The sequence below is a fragment of the Anastrepha ludens genome, unplaced genomic scaffold (genome assembly GCF_028408465.1).
Source record: "Anastrepha ludens isolate Willacy unplaced genomic scaffold, idAnaLude1.1 ptg000091l, whole genome shotgun sequence".
Classification (NCBI taxonomy): domain Eukaryota; kingdom Metazoa; phylum Arthropoda; class Insecta; order Diptera; family Tephritidae; genus Anastrepha; species Anastrepha ludens.
In genome coordinates, this window is record NW_026530075.1 from 15001 (window position 1) to 20000 (window position 5000).

The window sequence follows — 5000 nt, forward strand, 5'->3', positions numbered from 1 at the left end:
GGAATGTAACTATTGATTGTTGCCTTGGCATATTGGTGTATTTGTGATTTTATTCATGGTTTTCCATACGTTAGTTTAAATAGAAACAATTTTCGAATATATATACATATATGAAGAATTTATATTCTATACTAACATATTATGGAATGTAACCTTGGCATATTGGTGTCATTGTATTTTATTCCTGGTATTCTATAGTTAGTTTAAATAGAAATAAATTTTTGAATTCAAAATTTTATATTCTATACTAGCATTACATAGAAATTATCCTCAACTGTTTGTTTCTTGTATACATACAGGAAATTAAACAGATGAAGAAAAAAAAAAAACAAAACAAATAAAAATTATAAGAAAAACTAAATTTTAAACAAAAGAAAAAAGGAGAAATTTTTTCAATCATATATATATTTATGATTAAAAAATAGAATTATGGAATTATTAATTTCAATTCAGAGAGAAAAATTATGTAATATATGAAATTATTACATTAAAAATGCATTTGAAGAAAAAGTAAAATGTTATTAAAAATGATACATTTGAAAATTGGCAAATATTAAGAAGAAATATCGTTCTTATATTTTTATACAAAATATATATAGAGAACGAAAATTCTTTTTCATAAAAAACGGTTTTTGAATTCTGATAAGAAAAGCTAAAGGGGTCGGCGGGAGCGCACATTGAACGAAAGAAAATGAAAGAAAAACACAACAAAGAAGAAGACCAAATAAAATACAAATATTTTATACAAATAAAAGCACATTATTAATAAATAATAATAATAATAATGATGATGATGATGAGATGATACATAAATTGTGTTATTAAAATTATGTTCTATTGTATGTGCGTTTTCCCCTTTACTTTTTATATACACCGTAATTTATGAAATTTTCAAATATGAAAAACAAAGAAAAATATATAAACAAATATATATTATTCTGGTTGATCCTGCCAGTAGTTATATGCTTGTCTCAAAGATTAAGCCATGCATGTCTAAGTACAAACAAATTAAAAGTGAAACCGCAAAAGGCTCATTATATCAGTTATGGTTCCATAGATCGTTAACAGTTACTTGGATAACTGTGGTAATTCTAGAGCTAATACATGCAATATAAACACGGACCTTATGGAACGTGTGCTTTTATTAGACTAAAACCAAGCGATCATTTGATCGTTAAATTGGTTGAACTCTAGATAACTTGCAGATCGTATGGTCCCGTACCGACGACAGATCTTTCAAATGTCTGCCCTATCAACTTTTGATGGTAGTATCTAGGACTACCATGGTTGCAACGGGTAACGGGGAATCAGGGTTCGATTCCGGAGAGGGAGCCTGAGAAACGGCTACCACATCTAAGGAAGGCAGCAGGCGCGTAAATTACCCACTCCCAGTTCGGGGAGGTAGTGACGAAAAATAACAATACAGGACTCATATCCGAGGCCCTGTAATTGGAATGAGTACACTTTAAATCCTTTAACAAGGACCTATTGGAGGGCAAGTCTGGTGCCAGCAGCCGCGGTAATTCCAGCTCCAATAGCGTATATTAAAGTTGTTGCGGTTAAAACGTTCGTAGTTGAATTTGTGCTTCATACGGGTAGTACAACTATATATTGTGGTATGTACATTACCTTATGTATGTAAGCGTATTACCGGTGGAGTTCTTATATATAATTAATACAATGTATTTTTTATATATTCCTCCTATTTAAACCTACTTCAGTGCTCTTCATCGAGTGTTGTTGTGGGCCGGTACAATTACTTTGAACAAATTAGAGTGCTTAAAGCAGGCTCCAAATGCCTGAATATTTTGTGCATGGAATAATGAAATAAGACCTCTGTTCTACTTTCATTGGTTTTTAGATCAAGAGGTAATGATTAATAGAAGCAGTTTGGGGGCATTAGTATTACGACGCGAGAGGTGAAATTCTTGGACCGTCGTAAGACTAACTTAAGCGAAAGCATTTGCCAAAGATGTTTTCATTAATCAAGAACGAAAGTTAGAGGTTCGAAGGCGATCAGATACCGCCCTAGTTCTAACCATAAACGATGCCAGCTAGCAATTGGGTGTAGCTACTACTATGGCTCTCTCAGTCGCTTCCCGGGAAACCAAAGCTTTTGGGCTCCGGGGGAAGTATGGTTGCAAAGCTGAAACTTAAAGGAATTGACGGAAGGGCACCACCAGGAGTGGAGCCTGCGGCTTAATTTGACTCAACACGGGAAAACTTACCAGGTCCGAACATAAGCGTGTAAGACAGATTGATAGCTCTTTCTCGAATCTATGGGTGGTGGTGCATGGCCGTTCTTAGTTCGTGGAGTGATTTGTCTGGTTAATTCCGATAACGAACGAGACTCAAATATATTAAATAGATGCTTTCAGGATTATGATGTTGAAACTTATATAGCCTTCTTTCATGCGTACATCTTGAATGTACAAGTGTTTGAATGTGTTTATATAAGTGGAGTCGTACCTGTTGGTTTGTCCCATTATAAGGACACTAGCTTCTTAAATGGACAAATTGCGTCTAGCAGTAACGAGATTGAGCAATAACAGGTCTGTGATGCCCTTAGATGTCCTGGGCTGCACGCGCGCTACAATGAAAGTATCAACGTGTATTTCCTAGACCGAGAGGTCCGGGTAAACCGCTGAACCACTTTCATGCTTGGGATTGTGAACTGAAACTGTTCACATGAACTTGGAATTCCCAGTAAGTGCGAGTTATTAACTCGCATTGATTAAGTCCCTGCCCTTTGTACACACCGCCCGTCGCTACTACCGATTGAATTATTTAGTGAGGTCTCCGGACGTGATCACTGTGACGCCTCGTGTGTCACGGTTGTTTCGCAAAAGTTGACCGAACTTGATTATTTAGAGGAAGTAAAAGTCGTAACAAGGTTTCCGTAGGTGAACCTGCGGAAGGATCATTATTGTGTTCCATATCCGTAAGAAAAACAAACAATGCCAAAACAAATAAAAACAAAAACAAACAAAAGAAAAAAAGAAAAAAAAGAAAAATTTATAATTATTTTGAATCCATATTCTTTTTATTCTTTTTCATTCAATTTGTTATCCATCAATTATATCATATTAAATATAATATGATGGTACATTTTGTAATGTTTTTTCTTATTTTTTCTTTTAAAAACCTTTAAACATGAAAATAGAAAGTTGTACTTATTATTCATTTGATTGAATGATAAGTTAATTTGTTCACAATAACAAAAGTGGTATATATTTATTATTATATTTATATATAAATAAAATGATTAAAAAAATACAAAATAATCAAACATAATAAATACCACCACTGTATTATTGTTGAACTAAGACATTCGCAACTTAATAAAAATGTTTAGAGTTAAATATATTTGATATATATTATTGAAAGAAAATCAATTTATATTTTATTATTATTATTATTTAATTTTACTCTTTCAATTAATATATGCAAAAAAAAATTGACATTTGTTATAAATAAAAATAAATAAAAAAATACTCTAAGCGGTGGATCACTTGGCTCATGGGTCGATGAAGAACGCAGCAAACTGTGCGTCATCGTGTGAACTGCAGGACACATGAACATCGACATTTTGAACGCATATCGCAGTCCATGCTGTTATGTACATTAAATTAAATTTTAAAGTACTGCTTGGACTACATATGGTTGAGGGTTGTAAGACTATGCTAAATAAGTTGCTTATTCTTTTATAAAAATAATTGAATTTAAGCAAATGTGTATATTATTGGATTTTAAATAATTCATAATATTAATAGCAAAAAAATAAAGATATATAATGAATTTTTTATTTATTAATATATTCTTAAAAAAAAAAAATCCTCTCAAATAAAATGAAATAAAAAAAATTTTGAATCTAAGTATTCTCTTTAAAAAATTTTCATATTATTTATATATATATAAAATATTAATTTATATATGTAATTAAAGGAGGAATGTCTAGCATAAAAATTAATTTTTTTTATTCTAGAATTGCCTCATTTTACATAATTATTATTTATAATATATATTTATATAAAAGGAAAAAAGAAAAATAGAGATGAAAAGATGATATAATTATTTATTAAATTGTGAGAAGATAAAAAATATTTTAAAACAACCTCAACTCATATGGGATTACCCCCTGAATTTAAGCATATTAATGAGGGGAGGAAAAGAAACTAACAAGGATTTTCTTAGTAGCGGCGAGCGAAAAGAAAATAGTTCAGCACTAAGTCACTTTGTCTATATGTCAAATGTGAGATGCAGTGTATGGAATATCTTAATATCTAGTATGAGAAATTAACGATTTAAGTCCTTCTTAAATGAGGCCATTTACCCATAGAGGGTGCCAGGCCCGTATAACGTTAATGATTACTAGAAAGATATTTCCAAAGAGTCGTGTTGCTTGATAGTGCAGCACTAAGTGGGTGGTAAACTCCATCTAAAACTAAATATAACCATGAGACCGATAGTAAACAAGTACCGTGAGGGAAAGTTGAAAAGAACTCTGAATAGAGAGTTAAATAGTACGTGAAACTGCTTAGAGGTTAAGCCCGATGAACCTGAATATCCATTATGAAAAATTCATCATTAAATAATTAAAAATAATGTGCATTTTTTTCATATAAGGACATTGTAATCTATTAACATAATAAAAGTATTTATCAAAAGATCATTGGTGATATTAAGTTTATTTAAATTAATTTGCTTTTTAAGCATATTAACATAGAATAAATACTAATGATTTGATAAAGTGTTGATAGATTTTATTATATATAATGCTAAAATTCATTTTTTGAATTTTACAAAAAATTTAATATCTATGATATTAATATTTATTTGTATGCATTTATATGATTAACAATGCGAAAGATTCAGGATACCTTCGGGACCCGTCTTGAAACACGGACCAAGGAGTCTAACATATGTGCAAGTCATTGAGTTATATTAAACTTAATGGCATAATTAACTTAACTTAAAAATATAATGGGATTAATTTTTAG

The 5000-nt window shown here is 30.8% G+C and overlaps 2 non-coding genes and 1 pseudogene across 2 annotated transcripts; all 3 read left to right on the forward strand.

The window, feature by feature from the left end:
• The first annotated feature begins 935 nt into the window (after positions 1-935).
• On the forward strand, positions 936-2926 carry LOC128871234 (small subunit ribosomal RNA). The gene has a single exon (XR_008455822.1). It is a non-coding gene; the product is annotated as a small subunit ribosomal RNA (ribosomal RNA).
• A 566-nt stretch (positions 2927-3492) lies between these two features.
• Positions 3493-3673, forward strand: LOC128871231 (5.8S ribosomal RNA). Its single transcript, XR_008455820.1, has one exon. It is a non-coding gene; the product is annotated as a 5.8S ribosomal RNA (ribosomal RNA).
• Positions 3674-4111: 438 nt separating this feature from the next.
• The window catches only part of LOC128871229 (large subunit ribosomal RNA), a 4517-nt pseudogene continuing 3628 nt past the window's right edge, over positions 4112-5000 (forward strand).